This window comes from Lutra lutra, chromosome 7 (assembly GCF_902655055.1).
Source record: "Lutra lutra chromosome 7, mLutLut1.2, whole genome shotgun sequence".
Lineage (NCBI taxonomy): Eukaryota > Metazoa > Chordata > Mammalia > Carnivora > Mustelidae > Lutra > Lutra lutra.
The window spans coordinates 110,689,962-110,713,758 of record NC_062284.1 but is presented as its reverse complement, the minus strand read 5'-3'; the positions used below and the strand labels follow the sequence as shown (position 1 = coordinate 110,713,758).

General features: G+C 43.6%; 1 protein-coding gene across 9 annotated transcripts in view; it reads right to left on the bottom strand.

Moving 5' to 3' along the window:
• SYNE2 (spectrin repeat containing nuclear envelope protein 2) overlaps nucleotides 1-23,337 on the bottom strand; it is a 338,449-nt gene extending 315,112 nt beyond the window's left edge. For 8 of the 9 annotated variants that reach the window (XM_047738768.1, XM_047738772.1, XM_047738776.1 and 5 more), the window contains exon 1: nucleotides 23,209-23,337. The gene's annotated coding sequence lies outside the window, so the exon portion shown is untranslated. Of the gene's footprint in view, nucleotides 1-23,142 lie in introns of all 9 variants that reach the window. The other variant, XM_047738770.1, reaches the window with a different exon arrangement.
• Nucleotides 23,338-23,797: the final 460 nt, after the last annotated feature.

Here is a 23,797-nt window from a genome sequence, read left to right as displayed (position 1 = left end):
CTGGGTGGCTCAGTGGGTTAAAGCCTCTGCCTTCGGCTCAGGTCATGATCTCAGGGTCCTGGGATCGAGCCCCGCATCGGGCTCTCTGCTCAGTGGAGAGCCTGCTTCCTCCCCTCTCCCCCCCCCCCCCCCCCCCCCGTCTCTCTGCCTGCCTCTCTGCCTACATGTGATCTCTGCCTGTCAAATAAATAAAATCTTAAAAAAAAAAAAATGGTGAGGAGTCCATGATATTCAGCCAGTAAGCTTGACATGGCTGATCTGTGGTTTATGGCCAGCCACCATTATGAGTGGCCGTTACCAATACACTATCAGTTGTTAAATGCTTTGAAAATCACCCTTAGCATTCATATGCAACATGGATGCCTAGGTGGCTCAGTTGGTTAAGCAACTGCCTTTGGCTCAGGTCATGATCCTGGAGTCCCGCAATGGAGTCCCACATCTGGCTCCCTGCTCAGCTGGGAGTCTGCTTATCCCTCTAACCCTCGCCCTTCTCATGTTCTCTCTCTTTCTCATTCTTTCTCAAATAAATAAATAAAATCTTTTTTAAAAAATTCATATGCGGGGTGCCTGGGTGGCTCAGTGGGTTAAGCCTCTGCCTTCGGCTCAGGTCATGATCTCAGTGTCCTGGGACTGAGCCCCACATCAGGCTCTCTGCTCAGCAGGGAGCCTGCTTCCCTCTCTCTCTCTCTCTACCTGCCTCTCTGCCTGCTAGTGATCTGTCAAATAAATAAATAAATAAAATCTTTTAAAAAATTCATATGCAACAAAATTATAAAGAAATGCATGAGGATGATAAATACCCAAATTTGATAGCGACACCTATGAAGAGGGTAGGGGTCACAACCATGTTAGCAATATTTTGTTTCTTAAATAAGTTGTTAAAGCACGTAAGTACTTACTGTCTGATGATTTATATGATTTCACAGATCTTAATACATAACAATTTAAATATATATACACATACATAAATCGGCAAGAGCTTTGAGCCAGGAATCTAGATGGAGATAGCCATTTTATTCCTTGTTCTATCAATTACCTGTGGGACCTTGCTGCTCCTGAATCTTGGTTCTCTTCTGTGAAGTAAGAGAATTCAAGTATCATTCAGTTCTAAAATTCTTACTTGAGGGACGCCTGGGTGGCTCAGTTGGTTAAGCAGCTGCCTTCGGCTCAGGTCATGATCCCAGCGTCCTGGGATCGAGTCCCACATCGGGCTCCTTGCTCATCAGGGAGCCTGCTTCTCCCTCTGCCTCTGCCTGCCATTCTGTCTGCCTGTGCTCGCTCTCTCTCCCTCTCTCTCTCTGACAAATAAATAAATAAAATCTTTAAAAAAAATAAAAATAAAATAAAATTCTTACTTGAATTCAACATGATGGCTGTGGGCCTCTCTAGATTCTAATAAAACAGCCCCCCACTACTGCCCCTGTACCAGTATTATAAATCATATAGGAGACAAGATTCACTGACTCCTTATGGAGAACACATAAACTTTTTTTTTTTTTTTTTTGAGCACATAAACATTTTAAAGCACCCCAGGAATGGTTTTTAATCCCACCACCCTCTCTCTCCTTTACTGTCCTTTCTGATGGAGACCTCTGAAAGCTAGCTGGCTAGGTTCAGGGAAAGCAAACCAATGATTATCAGTAAAGAGCGGGGGGGGGGGGGGGGGGGTAGTGTAATTGATCCAAGATAAAACATACTTTATATTTAGTTGTGCCTATAGGTTATTTTACATAATAATGATACTCCTAAAGTGGGGGAACTGAGACCATTAATGAGTTCTTCAAGGGCATACAACTCTGTGGGTAAACCCAGGATTAGAATTCATAACTGGTATCTTAGAAGTGATGTTTTTACTCAATTTTTTATCTCTCCTATGATAGACCATTATTTCACACACCTTCAAGACTCCTCTTAGAGAAAAGAGTTCCCCTGTCGTCCCTACAATCCAACTATATTTAATAATTTACCAAGACTTGCACAGTGACAAAGCAAATAAATGAGCAAATTCTTAGATCACTCAGTAAAACATTGTAGATTTTAACAAATAAGTCCCAGATTCTGGTACATATAATTTTGCTTAGGAAATTGCTATGACTTAAAAAAAAGAAAGAAAAAAAAGATGCACTTCTTCTAACCACTTTAGATTATAATTTGCATGCTAGGATTTTAAGGAAATAGTCCTAGGGGAATTTTTTAAAAATTCAAAATCTGCCCCCAAATAGAGCTCCTTTCTGTTCTTTGAGTTTGTGCTTCTCTTTAACTCTTTATTTCCAAAAATATCCCATTCATTACTGTGTGATTTGCACTGATAAATAGGGAGTTCTTACTTGACACCTAGTCTTACTCAACCAATAAATCTTAGCATTCTGACCGGTTAGTAGGAAACTAGATTGGGCGCGGGGGGGGGGGGGGGGGGGGGGGTGCTGAAAATTAACCTCTGTGTGATTTAGAAGCTGTTTTTCCTAGGGTGCCAGCCAGGCGAGCAACTCTAACCGGTATTCATTTGTTAAAAAGTTGCTGAATCAAGCAACTATGGAAACAGAGGGTGTTTCTGAAAAACAGATTTGATTTCTGAAATAGCAGAACTTTACACTATGAAACCCTCCCTCCTTTCAGGCATCTCTTGAGACTTGCTAGAGAGCTTGCAAACTAGTTTCCTTTTCATTTCTAAACAGACAGAAGTTTCTCACCTGAAGAGAAACAACCAAACTTGTTTGAGTTTTCCCCAAGGATACATATTTGCCAATTCTGTGGACACAATTCTGAGATCTGATTTGAGGTCAGATCATCTCAGGAAGAGAACAGAATGCACTTCTGTGTATACTAAATTACCTTCCTTGTTACTTATAATATGTGCGGTGACCCTATTAGAAATTTGTCCAGCTTTTTAAAATAATAATAATAATAATTGTCTAGTTCTGACATCACTTTTTTCTTTAGTATATCTCTTAATTCTTTAAAATATTAGAATTTATGTACTTCCTTATGAAACTAAATTTTTTAAGTGACCCTGAACAAGTTTCTTTTCTTCTTCTTCTTCTTTTTTTTTTTTTTTAAGATTTTACTTATTTGACAGAGAGAGAGAATGAGAGAAGGAACACAAGCAGAGGGAGTGGGAGAGGGAAAAGCAGGCTTCCTGCTGAGCAGGGAGCCCAGTGCTGGGCTCAGTCTGAGCCAAAGGCAGGTGATTTACGACTGAGCCACCCAGGTGCCCCGAAAATAAATTTCTTAAAACATAATCCTTACCTCCATAACTGGGATCACAAAATTCTTAAATTTCTTTTCATGGAATTTCGAACTACAGTTTTGAGATTTCTAAGAAATATTTTTTCATTCTCTCAAAGCCTTCCCATAGGGTGCCTGGGTGGCTCAGTCAGTTAAGCATCTAACCCTCGATTTTGGCTCAGGTCATGATCTCAGGGTCAGGTTCCATGCTCAAGGGGTGGGAGGGGGGGTGGTCTGCTAGAGATTCCCCCTCCAACCCATGAGCTCTTTCTCTTAAATTAAAAAAAAAAAAAAAAAAAAAAAAAGCCTTTCCCATGAAAATATATCTGACCTGTCCCGAGCCCCTGAAACACATAGGACATAAAACACCCTCAAAAAGTAACACTACCTAAGTTGTTTCCTCCTCATCAGTGAACAATTAGAACACTCCCCCCAAAATGTCTTATCATTCCACAATATTTTCTTTTTATTTTTTTTAAAGATTTTATTTATTTATTTGTCAGAGAGAGAGATCACAAGTAGGCAGAGAGGCAGGCAGAGACAGAGGGAGAAGCAGGTTCCCTGCCGAGCAAGGAACCCGATATGGGACTCGATCCCAGGACGCTGGGATCATGACCTGAGCCGAAGGCGGCCGCTTAACCAACTGAGCCACCCAGGCTTCCCAATATTTTCTTTAAAAAAAAAAAAAAAAATTTATTTATTTGACAGAGATCACAAGTAGGCAGAGAGGCAGGAGGGGGCTGGAGGGGTGGAGCAGGCTCCCCGCCAGGCAGAGAGCCCACTGTGGGGCCCAATCCCAGGAGCCTGAGACCATGACCTGAGTGGAAGGCTTAACCCACTGAGCCACCCAGGAGCCCCACAATATTTTCTTAGGTAGACCAAAACTAGAACTACCAAAGGATCTTGAGAAGTAAGACCATTAAGACAAAACAAAATCTCTGTGTAATCCTTTGGCTGAAGTTCCTCCAATTTATTTAGTTACGAAGCTGACCAACTAAGAGAAGTAGATTTGTATCTGTTTCAAGAACGTATCTCACAATTTGCACATTCCTTCTGACAATCTACAGTGCTAGGAAAGTAAGGTGGCAGTGAATTCTCCTTTGTTATAACTTGAAAGTAAGAACAGTAAAATTCTTCTTACACGGGTGGTCTAAATCACAGATTCTCTTTTTTCGAAGAATGACAAAACTACTAAGAATAGTTAAGATTTATTTAGCTCTTCATTTGTGCCAGATTTTTTTTAAATATTTTATTTATTTATTTATTTATTTGTTTGTTTGTTTATTTGAGAGAGAGAGAGACAGAAATAGTGAAAGAGAGCATGAGCGGGAAGGAGGGGGAGAAGCAGACCCCCAACTGAGCAAGGAGCCCAACGTGGAGCTCGATCCAAGGACTCTAGGATCATGAACTGAGCTGAAGGCAAAGACTTAACTGACTGAGCCACCCAGGCATCCTTGTGTCAGATATTTTATACGTGCCCATCTCTTCTCATCCTCACGAGTCCATAAGATAAACACGACCCCAGGGGCGCCTGGGTGGCTCAGTGGTTTAAGCCGCTGCCTTCGGCTCGGGTCATGATCTCAGGGTCCTGGGATTGAGTCCTGCATCGGGCTCTCTGCTCAGCAGGGAGCCTGCTTCCCTACCTCTCTCTGCCTGCCTCTCTGTATACTTGTGATCTCTCTCTGTCAAATAAAAAAAATAAAAAAATTTAAAAATCTAAAAAAAAAAAAACAAACACGACCCCATTTAGGAAAACAGAGAAGTAAAGTAACTTGCCCAAGACCATTCAGCAAGTCATTGGCAAGACGTGCTTGAACACAAGCAGGCTCCAAACTCCCTGTCCTTAAAAGAAAGTTTCTAATGGGCAAGGCAGAGCTAAGCTACTACTCATGTACCCCGTGATTCTGTTAGAGAAATTTACCAAAGCACATATTATCTGAGCAGTCAACATAGGAAGTGATTAAGAGACTAATATCGTGACCAAACTAAAATGGATCTTTTTTTTTTTTTAAAGATTTTTATTTATTTATTTGACAGAGAGAGATCACAAGTAGACAGAGAGGCAGGCAGAGATTGAGAGAGAGAGAGGGAAGCAGGCTCCCTGCTGAGCAGAGAGCCCAATGCGGGACTCGATCCCAGGACCCTGAGATCATGACCTGAGCCGAAGGCAGCGGCTTAACCCACTGAGCCACCCAGGTGCCCTAAAATGGATCTTTGTGAGTTTAAATTTTCAGCTCAATCTGCCCTTTCTCCTCTTTAAAACAAATAAGATGAAACGTGTTTTATTTTGTTGTGGTTTTTTTTTTAGTTTTTTTTTTTTGTGTGTTTTTTTTTTTGTTTTTTTCCCCACTGTTGCAGCTAGCTGGCAAACTTGTGTAATAAATTAACAGAACTGGTTTAGCAACAAATAAGCTCAAGGTCTCTAAATTCTAATCATAGGTACGTCACTGATTCCAAAGATGATCCAACAGTTTTTAACGTAAGTTAAATTTGATGTTTATATGGCTTTCAGAACACAGTTTAAATAAAGAACCCATATCCATGAAACCTCAATAATAAACCCTGATTCCAAACATCTAGGTGAAAAGGGAAAAGCACAAATTCTAGCTACACTGCTTAATTATTGCCAGGGTTCCGGGTATTGGGAAACATTCAAGTGGTATAAACACAGAATTGTCCGCGGTGATGATCTCCAGGGACAGAGATTGAAGGAATGGAAAGTGAAAATAATATGAGGAAGGGCTTTGCCTTTTAATATGTGTGTTGTTGCATTTTTGTAAGAACACACAAAAAATTTTAAACAAATGCCCCAAGTCTTGCCAGATTTAATTTTTAACCTGCACCCACAAGCCTGACATCAGAATTACACATTCCATCACGTAATGAAGGAGATACTATTAAGGAAAAGACCATCATTCTCTCTACCCCTCTCCCACTCAACTAAAACAAGGCTTATTTTATAAACTGTTCATCCTCTGGGGCGCCTGGGTGGCTTAGTTGGCTAAGCATCTGCCTTCAGCTCAGGTTGCTATCCCCGGGTCCTCAGATGGAGCCCCCCACTGGACTCCCTGCTTGACCCTGAGCCTGCTTTTCTCCTCTCTCTCTGCCTCTACCTGCCATGCGTGCTCTCTCCCTCCCCCTTCTCTCTCTCAAGTACATAATAAAATCTTTTTATTTAATATTTTATTTATTTGACAGAGATCACAAGTAGACAGAGAGGCAGGCAGAGAGAGGGGGAGAAGCAGGCTCCCTGCTGAGCAAGGAGCCGATGATTCGGGGCTCGATCCCAGGAGACTGGGATCATGACCTGAGCCGAAGGCAGAGGCTTAACCCCCTGAGCCACCCAGGTGCCCCTAAAATCTTTTTTTTAAGATTTTATTTATTACGGGGTGCCTGGGTGGCTCAGTGGATTAAACCTCTGCTTTCAGCTTGGGTCGTGATCTCAGGGTCCTGGGATCGAGCCCCACATCGGGCTCTCTGCTTGGCGGGGAGCCTGCTTTCCCCTCCCTCTCTGCCTGCCTCTCTGCCTACTTGTGATCTCTGTCAAATAAATAAATAAAATCTTAAAAAAAAAGATTTTATTTATTAATTTGACAGAGAGAGACACAGTGAGAGAGGGAACACAAGCAGGGGGAGTGGAAGAGGGAGAAGCAGGCTTCCCTCTGAGCTAGGAGCCCGATGATGCAGGGCCCGATCCCAGGAGACTGGGATCATGACTTGAGCAAAAGGCAGCCACTTAAGGGTTGAGCCACCCAGGCGCCCCAATAAATAAAATCTTTAAAAAAAAAAATGTTCACCCTTTCCTACCCAAATATGTCCATTTCATCAGAACAAGAGGGAAAAAAAATCCTGAGGGACTTCAACCTTCAAGCAGCTCTAAAAGGAAAGGAATAATAGAATTTGAGAAAGAAGATTGGAAATGGAACTCCCTTGACATTCTTCAGGTAACAAAGGGAAGTCTCCCAGGTAGAGGGTTACTCTCTCCTCAAGGTTAAGAATATGTAACAGGAGCCTGAATGTGGAAATCACACTCATTCTTCCCAGCCCCCTCTGGCCTCTTGCTCCAAAGAGCCTGAAGAGAAAGATAAAAGTGAGGAGTGCTTTGTAACAAAGGTAAGTGTTGAAAGGATATCAGGCCTCTCCTGAGCTATTTCTTCATCAGTAAAAATACCATCTGCTTCTAATAATGATTTGGGGATTTTGGAGATGCTTAGCATAAATCAGAGACATGACAGATGCGCAGTAAGGGGTGGCTTCTTTCTTGCAGAACTAAATATCCAGCTGCCAGCTAGATGTCCACTAATCTTTGGGCTCAAAAGATTAGCCCACTAGGCCTACCCTACCACCAAAACCATCCATTCTCTCCCATCCTTCCCCTTCCTGTGTTCTCTCTCTCTCAAGTAATGGCACCAACGTTCTCTTTGACATCGAATTTAGAATTCTCTCTCTGCCATCTCCTTTTAATTCTCTCTGACTCTGTCCTCTGAATTTCTCCATCATTCACCTGGATTTCTGAAAACACCCTGAAGAGGAAACCCCCTGCCTCTCCAATACATCTTCCAGAACATTATCATGGAAAAGAGCTCACACCAAACTTGAGTCGCCACTGACAAAATACGGTCCACTTACACGTTCAAAAGTCCCCAAGATCTAACCGCCAGACATCTGTCCAGACCTCTCCCACTGCATCTTGCCATGAGTCCTGCCCTGTAGTCTGTGCTTTTCTTCAGCTTAAACTACTCTCCTCCATTCACCATCCACAAAAGCCCTAGTCTGCATTCTGGGCCTGGCTATAGGCCCAAATTTAAAGTCGGTGTGCTACAAATCTAGCCCTAACTTCCCCAAACCAGGCATTAATTACCACTGACGTTACACACGCACAGCACTTTGCCTTCACTTCAGGTGCCATTTCTTTCATTCTGGATCATACTAGAATAATTAGTTCATGAAGCCAATGCCCCCAGTCCCTGAAGAACAGGGGCCATATCTGATCACTTCCTTTTTTTTTTTTTTTTTAAAGATTTTATTTATTTATTTGACAGACAAAGATCACAAGTAGGCAGAGAGGCAGGCAGAGAGAGGAAGGGAAGCAGGCTCCCTGCTGAGCAGAGAGCCCGATGCGGGGCTCGATCCCAGGACCCTGGGATCATGACCTGAGCCGAAGGCAGAGGCTTTAACCCACTGAGCCACCCAGGCGCCCCATATCTGATCACTTCTTATTGCCACCTCCACACCTGTCACTTAGCCCCTAGTTCACCCCACCCTTGAACTGAATGTAACAGCTAGCATTGATTACAATGTGTTGTGCAGTATGCAACAATAAATACCGTACTGTCCACTATGTGTATTATCTCAGTAATATTCATCACCCTCCTTTAAGGCAAATTGTATATTGACCTCCATGTTACAGATGAGAAAAGTCTACTCAGAGAGGTTATGTCATTTGTCCAAAGCAACGGAGCTAGTATATTACAAAGCCAGGATCTGAACAAAGGTCAGTCTGACTTCAGAAGCTATACTCTTAACCATTCCGCTATGGCACAGACGTTTCCAAAATCCACTCGTTCTTTTAGTACTTACACACACAGGAATATTACCCAAGGCCAGGACTTCGGTAAATTATGTCTTATCCTACCAGCACATGGAGGCCATTTTGGTTCTGCTCTCGTCCAGGGTCATACACAAGCAGGTCCACAGTCTCCCAGATTCACTTATTTTTCTCTGTTCCTACCTCCACCCCCAAGCCCCTAAAAAGCAAATCAGAAAAAAAAAAAATAATAATAATTTGGAAGGCAAGGACAGGAAGACCATTAAATCTTCCCTTCTTCGTGGAACATGCAACATTAACAGTAACTTTATAAGGTTTAACAGGCATATATAACCTGAAAGAATATGTTGATCATTCCAAAACATATTTGCCCTGCTCAAACCTGAAATCGGCAGCAGTCACTAAGAAAACACGCAGCCAACAGGGAGACGACACGATGACTCATGAAAGGGGCAAGCTTACTTTCCAAGTCTCAGAAACCATCACTAACAGAGTCTTGTCACCAAATCACCAACCTGTGGTTATAAACATTCTGGCGTTTCTTTTCATCTGGCCTGGAAGGAATCATAACCAGTTCTGGACTAAACACTAGCTATTAAATTAATTATTATGCAACTAAGCTGAAGCTTCCTATAATAAAAGAAAGTACAAAGACTACAAAGGTAACAGACTTTCTTTTAAACAAAGGTCTATTAACAGTAAAAGTTCTTACTCAGTGTCATCAAATGAGTGACTCTAAAGGACATTCAAGAGAACACTTGTGACCCATTTTTCTTGTCAACATACAAATGCAGATAATAAAACACACCTTTAACAGTTTTAAAAACAGAATTTATAGTAGGCACCCTTTTTTTTTTTTCTTTCTGAATCACTTGCTCAAAATTTTGAACAAAAAGCTCTAGCATGCATTATTCTACCAAACATCCCATCATACGTTGGCTGTGTCACCCACCATAGTACTAATAGCTTAGATTCGTTTGAGTTGTGGGGGTTTTATTCTTTATTATTTGTTTTGGGGGTATGGGAATGGTCTTTATTTATTTTGTTTCAGTTTACACTTAAGATAAAGATTACTTCTGAGTAATTAAATCTTCTGTAAATGAAAATTAGCTAACTTTTATGGTATGACCCATTATTTAATATATCACACAAAACAGCCATACCTACAGATCCCAGCCATAATATGATCAATTTTATCCTCAGGGTACTCCGGCTTGTACTCGAAAGCCAGAGTAGGAGAAAGTGGTGGTATGTCTGTGTAGATTAATTCTACATCACCTACCCCCAAACATGAAGAATCTCTCAGCCCAAGCTCTAATTAAATAGGTCAACTCTAACCTTGATGAAAAGAGGTGTGTGTAGCACATGGACTAAGATGAGAGCATTTTTCTTTTAAAGATGTATTGTTCATCCCTAAATGTTAAATACCTTTTCTTTTCAAATAAAGCCACATAACTGCTAAAATGAGGAATAAGGGGTGCCTGGGTGGCTCAGTGGGTTAAAGCCTCTGCTTTCAGCTCAGGGTCCTGGGATCGAGCCCCGCATTGAGCTCTCTGCTTGGCAGGGAGCCTCCTTCCCTTCTTCTCTCTCTGCCCGCCTCTCTGGCTACTTGTGATCTCTGTCTGTCAAATAAATAAATAAAATCTTAAAAAAATAAAATAAAATGAGGAATAAGAATTTTTAATTTAAATATATTAAAAATGTGCCTAGAAGTCTACAAAACCCTCTCATAATACCTCCCTTCCCAAAAATCTGCCTTTCAAATTAAAGGTTCCCTGTCCAGCATGATATTTCAATTCTGGCAGCATATATGGGTGTATAGTCTTCCTCATTCTTCTGGAAAATTGTCTGTAAGCATAAGGTATAGACTGCTATCATGATGATGAAGGTTTATAAAATATTTTGACAGAATGTATTCAGCTGTAACCAGAATATTAGTGAATTTTAACAGGAATATATGTATATGTCTCCACACCACTGTTTTGTTTTACTATCTTTTGTGTAAACGACTTCCAGTAAATTTTATCTATAATTTAATGTGTAACCATGAAATGTCTACTTGTAATTCAGTTGCACATTTCTCTCTAGCATCTTACTAGCTCAAATAATTTAAGATCTAATTATTTATGGGTGAAATAATATGATATGTGGAATTTAGTTCAAAATAATCCCACATGGGGGGGATGGGTGAGGGTGTAAGTCAAGCCACATTTGCAGGATTTGATCATTACCGATACCGAGTAATATTTCCACAGGAGTTCATTTCACTATTATCTCTGCTTTTGCATATATATGAAATTTTTCATAATAGTTTTTTTTTTTTAATCCAGTTTACTACTACTCCAATGTCAGGTATAACTCTGTCCTTTTGAATTTGTTTTACCCACATAACAATTAATGTTTTACATGATATTTTATTAGTGCCAACACTGCTCTTTAAGTACAATGGGGTGATAAATCTCTTAGACATCCCTGGCTACAGGACCATCAGACTTGGCTTGACCTTAGAAAGTCTGAAATGCACACTGGCGAACATCAAATGAAAGTGATGATGCCTGCTGGGAAACACACAGACACAAACAACCCTGTATACCCAAAGCACTTCAGCACGGCTCCCAATCTAGATGAAATGTTAGAAAATCCTTCATTATCAATGAGCTAACGTCAATAAGGAAGGATTTCATTTTATGGACTGATATTTTGCTGCACAGTGTTGTTCTTTGTAGGCTATCATCTCTAAGGATGCAAAGACATGGGGATAAATGATAAGGAATCAGTAACACCAATACTGTAGTTCATCATGAGTAGGAGGTACAAGAGGGGGAAATGAGTAATAAAAACACATGTTGGGGGCGCCTGGGTGGCTCAGTGGGTTGAGCCGCTGCCTTCAGCTCAGGTCATGATCCCAGGTCCTGGGTTCGAGCCCCGCATCGGGCTTTCTGCTCAGCAGGAGGCCTGCTTCCTCCTCTCTCTTTCTGCCTGCCTCTCTGCCTACTTGTGATTTCTCTCTGTCAAATAAATAAATAAAATCTTTAAAAAAAAAAAAAACACATGTTGGATCAAAGATGATGCTTTTCGGGGCGCCTGGGTGGCTCAGTGGGTTAAAGCCGCTGCCTTCGGCTTGGGTCGTGATCCCAGGGTCCTGGGATCGAGCCCCGCGTCGGGCTCTCTGCTCGGCGGGGAGCCTGCTTCCCTTCCTCTCTCTCTCTGCCTGCCTCTCTGCCTACTTGTGATCTCTGTCTGTCAAATAAATAAATAAAATCTTTAAAAAAAAAAAAGATGATGCTTTCATACAGTTTATACCATAAGCAAAAAAAAAGTACAATGGAGTAAATATCACATTTCTAAATCAATACTCAGAGAATTTTGAAGCTGGGGAAAAAATCTCAGAGAAATCTAATCCTCTAGGTCAGTGGTTCATGAACTTGAACACGCATCATAATCACTTGGAAAGCTTGTTAAACACAGATGGCTGGGCTCTAGCCTCAAGCTTTCTGATTCAGTATGTCTGACGCTGCTGGTGCCGGAAACACACTTAGAGAAGCCCTGTTCTAAGCTTACTCCCACCGCTCTGTTGGGGTCTGCATTGTAGTGATCACCAGTTACCACACGGGACTGCACACACCTCTGCTGGTGGGCCTTTCTCCTACTGGACAGTTGCCTTTCCAAGAGCAAGGGGCATACATTTTCATCAAGGTTCCAGAGCCCAGACTCGATAAATATTCACAAAATAAATTAACTTGCGGAATGAATTGATTTTCCCCCTCCTTTATAGCTGAGTATTCGTCAATGTATTAATATTTAGACCAGGGCTTCTGGGTGGCTCAGTGGGTTAAAGCCTCTACCTTCGGCTCAGGTCATGATCCCAGGATCCTGGGATCGAGTCCCACATTGGGCTCTCTGCTCAGCGGGGAGCCTGCTTCCCTCTCTCTCTCTCTGCCTGCCTCTCTGCCTACTTGTGATCTGTCTCTCTGTCAAATAAATAAATAAAATATTAATATATACATATATTTAGACCAGGGGTGCATTTACATGACTGGACAGAGAGGCGCTGCTCACTGATGACAAGCAGCAAATACAGGCAGTGCCCAAAGGAAAAGGAAAAGTCAGCTGCAATCAGAGTAACAAGTAGATGGCAAATTCTAGAGAGATCCAAGAACTGCGTCTCAGACTGGAGTCTTCAATCCAATAGGGACTCGGACCAGCAGAAGCTTGAGGCTCACTGTTATCAAATTTGTTACTTTGACGGGGCACCTGGGGTGGCTCAGTCAGTTAAGTGTCTGCCTTCAGCTCAGGTCATGATCTCAGGGTGCTGAGATCCCCGCATTTTTCCCCTCCCACCACCCTCCCCTGCCCCGCTCAGTACGGACTCTGCCTGTCCCTCTCCCTCTCCTCCTCCTCCTGCTCTCTAATAAATAAATAAAAGCTCTTTAAAAAAATAAGTAAAAATTTTTAAAAATGTGTTGCCTTGACCTGAGGAGCTATATAACCATACTTTTCGTCTCACAAACCATCAAAAGAAAAAAATGCTTCCAAAGTTTCTCAGGGTCTGGAAAATATCAGCACAGGTGGACTGATTCCTTCTCTCCAACCACCTTCCTAATGTTGCCCAGAGGAAAGAAAAGAACCACAGCACACTCATCAGTGCCTGTCTAGTGAGTTCTCCAAGTCCAGGTGTTTGGAATGTTGTAATACTCTACAGCATCCTGAACCATCTTTCTATTAATGATCTATTCAACGGCAATTCAACAGAGTTTAAGAAAATGAACTTCGCTGATTTCTGAATTTCACTACTTCTTCAAAGTTTATTCTAACGTTAGAAGTTAGGATATATATATATTTTTTTTTTAAAGACTTATTTATTTATTTATTTGACAGACAGAGGCCACAAGTAGGCAGAGAGGCAGGCAGAGAGAGAGGGAAGCAGGCTCCCTGCTGAGCAGAGAGCCCGACGTGAGGCTCGATCCCAGGACCCTGGGATCATGACCTGAGCCGAAGGCAGAGGCTTTAACCCACTGCGCCACCCAGGCGCCCCTAGAATATATTTTTATATACATACATATATATATGAATCCAATAACCTCAACATCTATGATTTACTACCATGTAACAATACAACAATAAAGAATATAACCTGTGTAGCTAAATGGGTACTATATGATTTTTTCCTTACTATTTAGATCTCTTTCAAAAATAACTGACTGGGGACACCTGGGTGGCTCAGCCAGTTAAGCATCTGCCTTCAGCTCAGGTTATGATCCCAGTGTCCTGGGATGGAGTCCTACCGGCTCCTTACTCAGTGGGGAGCCTGCTTCTCCCTCTGCCTGCCACTTCCCCTGCTTGTGTGCTCTCGCTCACTCTCTCTCTCCCTCTCTCTCTCTCTCTGACAAATAAATAAATAAAACCTTTAAAAAATAAATAAATAACTGATTGTTCAGGAGATCCTGGTGGTGGGTTAAGTGTCCAACTCTTCATTTTGGCTCAAGTCATGATCTCTGCATCATGGGATAAACCCCTGCATGGGGCTCAATGCCAGTGTGGAACCTGCTTAAGATTCTCTCTCTCCCCCTCTCCCTTTCCCTCTCCTTCTGACCCTCCCCACTCACACACAGGTGTGAGTGTTCTCACTTTCTCAAAAAAAAATAAAGTAAAATAAAAAATAAAAAGGAGCTTAACTTAAATTTTTTTTAATTAAAAAATAACTGACTATTCAAACAAAAATAATAATGTAGCATGGGGTTGGTCTATCAAAGACAAAATATAAAATATATGACAAAGCAAAAAGGTTACAAGGAGAGTAATGGAAACGTACTATTACAAACATGGTGTTCATACTGTACATGAAGTAGGATAATAACACCTGAAGGTAAACTGTAATGAGTTAAAGGTGTATACTACAAACCCTAAAGCAGCCACTAAAATAACAAAAGAGGGACGCCTGGGTGGCTCAGTTGGTTAGGCAGCTGCCTTTGGCTCAGGTCATGATCCCAGCGTCCTGGGATCAAGTCCCGCATCGGGCTCCTTGCTCATCGGGGAGCCTGCTTCTCCCTCTGCCTCTGCCTGCCATTCTGTCTGCCTGTGCTTGCTCTCTCTCCCTCTCTCTCTCTGACAAATAAATAAAATCTTTAAAAAAAATAAAAATAAAAAAAATTAAAAAATAAAATAACAAAAGAATGACAGCTAATAAGCCAAAAAAAGCATATAAATTAGAATGATGAAAAATGGTCAATAAATCCAAAGACAGACCCAAAAAAGGTAAAAAAAAGAAACAATGACAGATGAGAAAAGCAGAAAACAAATAGCAAGGTTATAGATTTAAACCCAACCATGTTAATAACTACTTTAAATACAAGGGGTCTAAACAATGCAATTAAAAGACAGAGATGGGGGAAAAAAAAAAAAGACAGAGATGGGGCACCTGGGTGGCCTAAGTAGTAAAAACATCTGCATTAAGCTCAGGTCATAATCCTGGGGTCCTCCTGGGATCAAGTCATTGTCAGCTCCCTGCTCAGCGAGGGAGTCTCCTTCTCCCTCTGCCTCTGCCCATCCCCTCTGACTTGGTTACCCAAACAAATAATATCTTTAAGAATACATAAATAGGGGTGCCTGGGTGGCTCAGTGGGTTAAGCCTCTGCCTTCAGCTCAGGTCATGATCTCAGGGTCCTGGGATCAAGCCCCACATGGGGCTCTCTGCTCAGCAGGGAGCCTGCTTCTCCCTCTCTCTCTCTCTGCCTGTCTCTCTGCCTACTTGTGATCTCTCTCTGTCAAATAAATAAATAAAATCTTAAAAAAAAAAAAAAGAATACATAAATAAGGGTGCCTGGGTGGCTCAGTGGTTAGGGCCTCTGCCTTCGGCTCAGGTCATGGTCCCGGTGTCCTGGGATCAAGCCCCGCATCGGGCTCTCTGCTCAGCAGGGTTCCTACCTCCTCCTCCCTTTCTCTTCTAGCCTGCCTCTCTGCCTACTTGTGATCTGTCAAATAAATAAATAAAAATCTTTAAAAAAAATACATAAATAAAAGAGATTATAGTGGAGACACCTGTTTGGCTCAGTAGGAAAAGCATGTGACTCTTGATCCCAGGGTCATGAGTTCAACCCGCATGTTGGGTGCAGAGATTAAATAAACTTTTTTAAAAAATAAAATATAAATAAAGACGGGGGCATCTGGGTGACTCAGGCATCTGCCTTTGGCTCAGGTCCTGATCTCAGGGTCCTGGGATCAAGCCCCCCATCAGGGGCTGCTGAGCGGGGAGTCTGCTTCTCCCTCTCCTACTCCCTCTGCTTGTGTTCCCTCTCTCTCTGTCTCTCTCTCTGTTGGATAAATAAATAAAGTCTTCAAAAAAAAATTTTTTTTAAATAGAAGACAGAGATCACACACTGAATAAAAAAGTAACACCCTTCAAGGAGGTGAAGCATAACTCTGCATTCCTTAAGTGTAAGCTGCACATAGTGACTTCCTTACCAAAAAGTACAGTACAGAAGGGGGAGAAAAGAGTAACTTGAGAGAAACCTGACACCTCAGCCAGGTGATCAAGGTTAACATGAACAGGGACAAGTCATATTGATATCACGTTCCTTTAACATGGTATAATTAAAATACACATTCTTTTCAAATGCACATAAAACATTTAACAAAAGAAATTATATTCTGGGCTATAAAATAACTCTAAATAAATGTAAAAGGATTAGAGCCATACAAAGTATGCTCTTTGACAACAATGGAATTGAATTAGAAATCAATAATAGAAAGAACTCTAGAAAATCCAAAATATTTCAAAATCAAGGAATATGGGTAACTCAGGGTCTGAGTATATATCAAATAAAATGTGTTTTAGTATTTTGAACTGAATAAAAATGGATTTACATCATATCAAGATTTGTGAGATGTCAATAAAGCAGTACCTGGGAGGAAATTTATAGGACTAAACATCTATGTAGGAAAAGAAATACAGTCACAAAATCAATGACCTAAAGAAACCAGAATAATGGGGTGCCTGGGTGGCTCAGTCAGAGTGTCTGCCTTCAGCTCAGGTCATGATCTCAGAGTCCTGGGACTGAGCCCTGAGTCAGGCTCCCCGCTCACTGGGGAGTCCGCTTCTCCCTCTGCCCTCTCCCTGCTCATGCTCTCTCTCACAAATAAAATAATAAATCTTTGGGAAAAAAAAAAGAAGGAAACTAGAATACGAAAAAACAATAAGGATCAGAGTGATAAGTTAGTAAATAGAAATGGAAAAACAAGGGGCGCCTGGGTGGCCTCAGTGGGTTAAGCCGCTGCCTTCGGCTCAGGTCATGATCCCAGGGACCTGGGATCGAGCCCCGCATCGGGCTCTCTGCTCGGCAGGGAGCCTGCTTCCTCCTCTCTCTCTGCCTGCCTCTCTGCCTGCTTGTGATCTCTCTGTCAAATAAATAAAAATAAAAATCTTTAAAAAAAAAAAAAGAAAATGGAAAAACAAAAGAAAATATCAATAAAACCAATAGCTGGTTCATTGCAAAGATCAATAAAATTGATAAACCTCTAGCCTAGCGTTTCTCAGCCTTAGCACCACTGACATTTTGTCTGAATGATTCTTTGTTGCTCTTGGTCACTGCAGTATCTTGAGCAGCATCCCTGGTTTTGACCCCCTAGATGCCAACAGCAAATACCACCTATCCCCCACCTGTAACACCCACAAGACATCCTCTGTACATTACCTGTCTCTAGAATTGCCAAATGTTCCCATTAGCAGTAAGGTAAACTTCAATGCATATTTCACTCTGTAAACAAATACTAACTCAAAGTAGTCTGACCTAAATGTAAAATGATAACTATAGTTTTACATTTTTTTTTAATTTTATTTATTTGACAGAGAGAGACACATTGAGAGAAGGAGCACAAGCGAGGGGAGTAGGAGAGGGAGAAGCAGGCCTCCCTCTGAGCAGGGAGCCCGATGGGAGAGGCTCAATCCCAGGACCCTGGGATCATGACCTGAGCGGAAGGCAGATGCTTAACAACTGAGCCACCCCAGCGCCCCTAGTTTTACATTCTCTTATGGAGTTGTTTCAAGAGTTATGAATAAGAAAAATAAAAAAGAGTTAGAAATAACTCTTAGAAAAAGATCTTTGTCAGCTTGAGTTAGGCAAAGATTTTTTTTTAAGATTTTATTTATTTATTTATTTGATAAACAGAGATCACAAGTAGGCAAAGAGGCACACACAGAGAGAGAGGAAGGGAAGCAGGCTCTCTGCTGTGCAGAGAGCCCAATGCGGGGCTCAATCCCAGGACCCTGGGATCATGACCTGATCCGAAGGCAAAGGCTTTAACCCACAGAGCCACCCAGGCGCCCCTAGGCAAAGATTTCTTAAGGTACAACATCAAAAGTACAATTCATAAAAGAATAAATTGATAAACTGACTTCATTAAAATTTGAAACTTCTGATCTTCTGAAATACTGTTAAGAGACAGTAAGATGAGGAACAGACTAGAAGTAAATATTGCAAATCATGTATCCGATAAAGAGCTTGCATCTGGAAAACAAAGAATTCTCAAAACTCAATAATAAGGAAGCAACCAACCCAATAAAAAAAAAAGGGAGGCAAAAAATATAAACAATATAAATATAAATATTAAAAAAAGAAGATACATGGGTGGTAAATAAGCATATCATTAGTCATCAGGGAACTGCAAATTAAAAACACAATGAGATACCACTGTACCTCTAGCAGAATGTCTCTGGAAAGCCTGACCACACGAAGTATTGATATGGGCGCAGGGCCACGGGAACCCTCATACACAGCTTTGGAACATAAAATAGTACAACCCCTTCAAAACACTTATCTACCTTATGATCCAGCCATTCCACTCCTAAATATTTACCAAGGGGGAATGAAAGCAGAAGCCTACATAAGACTGTACATAATGTCCACAGAAGCTTTATTTTTAATAGTCAAAAATTGGGGAAAAAGCCACATGTCAATCAATGGGTGAACGGATGGATGAACTAAGGTAGATCCACACAGTAGAATACCGCTCAGCAACGAAACAGGGTGAACCACTGATTTACACCCCATGGAGGAATCTCCAAATAATTATGCTAAGTGAAAGAAGCCAGACAAAAAAAGGGACGTTATGATTCCATTTATATAAAATTCTAAAAATACGGGGCACCTGGGTGGCTCAGTGGGTTAAGGCCTCTGCCTTCGACTCAGGTCATGGTCCCAGGGTCCTGGGATTGAGCCCCGCATCGGGCTCTCTGCTCAGCGGGGAGCCTGCTTCCTCCTCTTTCTCTGCCTGCCTCTCTGTCTGCTTGTGATCTCTATCTGTCAAATAAATAAAATCTTAAAAAAAAAATTCTAAAATACAAACTAATCCATAGGGGTCAAAAAAGGATCTTCGGGGGGCGCCTGGGTGGCTCAGTGGGTTAAAGCCTCTGCCTTCAGCTCAGGTCATGATCCCAGGGTCCTGGGATTGAGCCCCACATCGGGCTCTCTGCTCAGCAGGGAGCCTGTTTCCCCCTCCCTCTCTCTCTACCTGCCTCTCTGCCTACTTGTAATCTCTGTCTGTCCAAAAAAAAAAAAAAAAAAAAAGCTATCTTCGATTGTCTAGGAAAAGAGGATGTAGGGGATAGGGAGGGGCCAAAGAGAGATGGTTTCACAGGTCTTTATATAAGTGAAAATTTTACCAAATTTTATCCTCTAAATACGTGCGGCTTACAGCGTGTCAATTACACTCAACAGAACCAGCATAAGAATTATCACACTAACCCGCAACGTGGAGACAGTTTAAGATAACGACCGGAAAAGAACATAACCCGTGCAATTCAGTGAAGAGTAACAGGCTTGAAACACAAGCGATTTTACACTATTTCAGACACACTCTTTCATTTGGTCAAAGTAAGAAAGGGGGCATTTGAACCGGTCAGTGGTAGATGGGAAAGCAAGCTGACAGTGCTCAGGCATAACCACCTTCTCCCAGTTCCAGCAAAGCCAAGATCTCTCCTGACTCAAGGCTGTTTCTCCCGCTGATCTTCTGCCATGCCTCTCTCCTCCCCACAACCTCCTGCCCCAACCACAAGGCCAGCTCCTTCTTAACAAACATTCAGCTTAAACATCAGCTGCAGAGAGGGCTTCTCACTATTAACACAGGTGCCTCTGGTCTCTGTTTCCGCCCCCTGTAGTCTCCTTCTTTCTACTCAACAGTCATTCAACAGTTCTTAAGGACCCAGTGCACGTCAGGCACTGTTCCAGACTCTGAGGATACCACAGCAACTACAACAGCATTGATGGAGTGCGATCTAGCAGGGGAAGACAGACCATTAACAAATGAGTCAAACATAGAGTAAGTTTAGTTTTATGGTCCTAAAGGCCATGGAAAGGGATGCCTGGGTGGCTCAGTCAGTTAAGTGTCTGCCTTTGGCTCAGGTCTGAGTCCCACGCCAGGCTCCTTGTTCAGTGGGGAGCCTGCTTCTCCCTCTGCCTACTGCTCCCCCGGCTTGTGCGCACATGCTCGCTCGCTCTCTCTCTGACAAATAAATAAAATCTTTAGGGGAAAAAAAAGTGCCATGGAGAAAAACAATAAATCGTGAACAGGGGAATGGAAGTTACAAGAGAGCTGGTGATTATTTAAATCTGGGGTTTTGCCAAGGCTCACTGAGAACACAATATTGAGTAAGGAAGTGAAGCGGGTCAGGGAAGGAACTAGACAGATACACAGGCTGCGCAGGGAGCATTCCAAGCAGAGGAAACAGCGAGTCGAAAGGCATCTCAGACAGCAAGGAAACTAGTCTGGCTGTAGAAGTATGAGCAAGAAGCAGAGCAGCAGATAAGATCAAAAAGGTGAAGGACTGGGAAATGAGGAGGACCAGATGGAGTAAGCTCTGGGGCCCAGTCAGGTCTGCCTTTCACTCAGAGGGAGATGGGAAACTACTGAAGGATTTTCAACAGGGAAGTGTGCGATCTGATTCACACTGTAAAATCTGCGATGAGTTTGCTAATGTTTTTCACGTTCTGCGGATCTTCCCCAGCTCTCCCCCATGACTGGCGGGAACCACAGCAGTCCCGTGCGCTGCTCTAACTTCAGCACCTAGCACAATACACTGTAGGCACTCAATATTTATCAGATAAATGAGGTAATCTATGCAAAGCACTTACTGGTATAAAATAAGCACTCCATCAATGGTAATTATTATTATTTGGAACCCCAGATTTGGGCACAATGGCTAACATATGGTAAGAGCTTATTTGAGTAAATGAACGATTTTGTGAGATGATTAAAAATCTGTATGAAAAACATATGAGTAATGACAAATTACTCAATTGCTTTCCACACTTACCTTTACTTATTAAGATATGCCTGATTCCGCTTTTGAGCTTTACTTTAAACTCTGTTAAAACTACTGAGGGGGGCGCCTGTGTGGCTCAGTGGGTTAAGCCTCTGCCTTCGGCTCCGGTTGGTCGTGATCTCAGGGTCCTGGGATGGAGTCCGATGTCAGGCTCTCTGCACAGGAGCCTGCTTCCCCCTCTCTCTCTGCCTGCTTCTCTGCCTACTTGTGATCTCTCTCTTTCTCTGTTGAATAAATCAATAAAATCTTTAAAAAAAAAAAAAAAACCTACTGAGGGCACTACCTAGAATAATCTCACTGTGATTCACTTCTCTGGACGTATTGCAATATCCTGCAAACACAACCAGCAGGAAGGCACGGAGATGCTTGTAAAACTTCTAACTGGGTAAACTTATTCACATTTTTTTTTAAAGCAACCTTAATGTACGAAGCTAAGCTGACCAAACTGGTTTGATTTTTATTTTTGTTGATTCAAATAAAGTTCAGTTGATTCAAACATGTGAACAAAGAACTAAGAATTTCCACTTTTTACTTATTTTGACAGCTCCAGAGTCTTCACAAAACAACAAAAACAAAAACAACTTAATGAGGATTACACCTGCTCCCTTCTCCCTCGCGGTGCATTGGGGGTAGAGGGCGTAATGGCGGGGCTAAGGCCGTGCGCTTAGTAATTATCTCGGGAAAAGCCTTTGAAAGTCCCACCAGTTTTCCAGAAAGAAAACTTAAAAAGGAGTCATGCACTAAAGTACAAAAACACGCCAAATATCCCATCTCATAAAAGGAGAATACCTTCTCCTGGTGATATTTACACGTTCTCAGTGGCAGGGACCCCAGGGGTGAAGGACCAGGTATGGTTCAGATGTTCATTGTAACCCCCAACCCTAAAAGTACCGAACCCATCCGAGCACAACTACGTAATAACTGCAAGGAGGACTTCGGGGCTAGGGAAACTTTCAAAAAAGCAGATGAAAGTTGCTTGAAATCAAACTTTTAAAAAGGGGGGAGGGAAGCGATGCTCAAGTGAGCGGCTACAAAGAAACATCCTCGGCTGGGCTCTGACTTGCTGGTGCCTGTACACAATCGAGCCTGCTGGCATCCAGCTCAGACGCTCCCTTCCACTAGGGGAGGGGAAAATAATAACTTTCGGAAATAACAAGCGTCCACAAAGGCAAATGTTACACAGGACTTCTCGATCTCCATCTAATAAGGCGGCTCGTGTCGGTTGGAGCAGCACTGATTCCACACAAGTCCCCCGCCGCCTCCCCTTTTTTTTAACAGAAGAAAAATAACCTAAGGAGGGGAAGGTGCTACCGTCAGACCCTCAAGGCAATTTCAGACAACAAAGACCCCAAGCAATCAAAATGGAATTATAATCCGAGCGGTCCGAGCCGCCCCCGCCGCGGGGGCGCTTGGCTGCCGCGCCCGCAGCCGTTCCTCCAGCGCCGAGGCCCGCGGGTCCCCCCGCCCTGTCCAGCCCCAGTGCGCCCCTGCCCGCCCGGGGACGCGGGGCGAGCCTCGCGCCGCCCACGATTTGGCAATCTCCGCGCCGCGGCTCTCCGCGTTCTAGCTCACGCGGGGTTCAAAATCTTTCCCGCCCAGGCGTGACGCGAGGAAGGAAAACAATCAGCGGATCGGGAGTGCCGGGGCCTGGGCCCGACGGGGGCGGCGCGGGGATCAGGGCCGAGTCCCCCGCGCAGCCCCTTTCCGAGCCGGCCGCCCAGGCGGGCCGGGGCTCGGAGGTGACACAAAGAAGCCGGAGAGACAAACGCCACCCGCCGGCGCTCATCCAATCCCCGGAGCGCCCCGCCCGCTGACAAGTTTGCGGCGCCCTCCACGCACCCCGCTCTCCCCACCCGGGCAAAGTTTCCGGTGACCGGGCTCGGACCCCGACAACGGGTGGGTTCTCGCGCCTACCGCCCCCCGCCCCCGGCTCGGGGACCTTTCCCTCCCTCGCCCCCGCCCCTTCCCCTCCCTCCCTCCCGCTTTCCCTCCCCGCCTCAGCCCGCTCTCTCCGGGGCGCACCGGGGCGCTGGGGGCCCGCGACCGCGCTCACACGCTGCTGGCCCGGCGAGGGGTGAGGGCGCGGGCTGGGGCCGACCCAGGTTGGCGCCCCACTTGCCTTGCTCCCACGATCGCGCCCTTTGCTCGTTCTCCCGCTCGCTTTTTCGGTCCAGCCGAAGGTTCGGGACGCAGCTGAGCGCGCTCCGCTCCTTGGCGCTCAGAAAGCTGCAAACCACGCCCCGCGCCTTCCCCGCCCGCCGCCTGCCTCCGAGTACCGCGCTCGCCGCTCCGCGGCCAGTGTGGAGCCCGCCCGCGAGCGCCGGAGGCGGAGCCGCCCGCCTCCCCCCGCAGGCCCAGCGACCGCCCTGGCCTGGCAACTTTCTCTCGGTGTTCTGGAACGCCAGAGATGGTCTGAGGGAGATGCTAATTCCCTGCAGGTTAACGACCGGGGGGAAGAAAAAAATGTCACAAACTCCCTCAAAAAAGCTTTTCTGCCCGATTTCATCAAGGAACTTCTCTAACCATCCAGAATCACGGGTCTTAGGGGTGGGAGGAAGACAGCCAATGAGCAAATTAGCTACAAAACCTTGATCAAGTCATCTAACCTTTGTGGACCCTTCGTAAAATGAGGATTTGGGATTAGATGACCTTTAAGGTCTTGGTCAGTATTTCTTATAATGTGGTCCAGACTTCAGGATCACCTGGAG